Raw genomic sequence first — 1,933 nt, 5'->3', positions numbered from 1 at the left:
ACCCCATATCCAAACTCTAAGTTTGGTGTTGGGACTACACACTAAAATTGACCTGATCACCTTGTGGCTCCATGAGAGCCAGTGTCAAGCTATTGACATTAAAGAAGCGCTTGTTGGGAGGCAACCCAATTTTATTTATCTAATTTTATTTTATTTTGTTTCTTTGTTATTTTTGTGTTTAATTAGGTACATGATCATGAGGAGTCACGAAAAAAATAAAAAAAAATTTAAAAACAGAGTCAAAAATAGAAGAAAAAAATTGTTCACCCTGGAGGCAGTGCAGACTGGCGTTCAACGCCAGTAAGATGCATCTGGCTGGCGTTCAACGCCAGAACAGAGCACCATTCTGGCGCTGAACGCCAGAAACAAGCAACAACCTGGCGTTTAACACCAGGAATGTGCACACAGAGGGCAAACTGGCGCTGAACGCCAGAAACAAGCATGAAACTGGCGTTCAACGCCAGAAACATGCATTACATGGGCGTTGAACGCCCAGAACATGCACCAATGGGCGTTTGAACGCCAGAATGATGCATGGAGGTAATTTACATGCCTATATGGTGAAGGAATGGTATTTCTTTTCACCTCAGGATCTGTGGACCCCACAGGATCCCCACCTCAGGATCTGTGGACCCCACAGGATCCCCACCTACCTTTTCTTTTAATCCTAATCACACTCTCCTAATCCAAATCTCATTTTCAATGTCACACTTCGCAAAAACCTTCACCAATCACCTCAATTCCTCTTCCCAATTACCCCATTCACCATTCACATCAACCTCCTCTTCCCCATAAACCCCACCTACCCTCATAAAATTCAAATTCAATTTCCCACCCTTTCCCACCCAAAATAGCCGAACACCCCCCCCCCCTCTCCCTATAAATACCCTTCCACTCTTCTTCATTTTCACACATCACAAACCCACATTCTCCAACATAGCCGAACCTACTCTTCTCCCTCTCTTCCCTTTTCTTTTCTTCTTCTTCTACTTTTCTTTTCTTTCTTGCTCGAGGGCGAGCAAAATTTTAAGTTTGGTGTGGTAAAAGCCTAAGCTTTTTGTTTTTTTCATCACCATCAATGGCACCTAAGGCCGGAGTATCCTCAAGAAAAGGGAAAGGGAAGACAAAAGCTTCCACCTCTGAGTCATGGGATAAGGAGAGATTCATCTCCAAGAGCCATCAAGACCACTTCTATGATGTTGTGGCAAAAAAGAAGGTGATCCCCGAGGTCCCTTTCAAGCTCAAAAAGAATGAGTATCCGGAAATCCGACATGAAATCCAAAGAAGAGGTTGGGAAGTCCTAGCCAACCCCATGCAACAAGTCGGAATATTGATGGTCCAAGAGTTCTATGTCAATGCATGGATCACTAGGAACCATGATCAAAGTATGAACCCGAATCCAAAGAACTATATCACAATGGTTCGGGGGAAATACTTAGATTTTAGTCCGGAAAATGTGAGGTTGGCGTTTCATTTACATATGATGCAAGGAGATGAACGCCCCTACACTAGAAGGGTCAACTTTACTCAAAGGTTGGACCAAGTCCTAATGGACATTTGTGTGGAAGGCGCCCAATGGAGAGTAGACTCCAAAGGCAAACCAGTCCAACTAAGAAGACTGGACCTCAAGCCTGTAGCTAGAGGATGGTTGGAGTTCATCCAAAGATCCATCATCCCTACAAGCAACCGATCTGAAGTTACTGTGGATCGGGCCATCATGATCCATAGCATCATGATAGGAGAGGAAGTGGAAGTTCATGAAGTCATATCCAATGAACTCTACAAAATAGCCGACAAAGTCCTCACCAATGGCACGACTAGCTTTCCCTCACCTTATATGCCATCTATGTTACTCAGCTGGAGTTATCATAGATGGAGATGTCTCCATTGAAGAAGACAAGCCCATCACAAAGAAAAGGATGGAGCAAACAAG

This window comes from Arachis duranensis, chromosome 5 (genome assembly GCF_000817695.3).
Source record: "Arachis duranensis cultivar V14167 chromosome 5, aradu.V14167.gnm2.J7QH, whole genome shotgun sequence".
In the NCBI taxonomy this organism is placed as follows: Eukaryota; Viridiplantae; Streptophyta; class Magnoliopsida; order Fabales; family Fabaceae; genus Arachis; species Arachis duranensis.
This window is presented reverse-complemented; position numbering follows the sequence as displayed.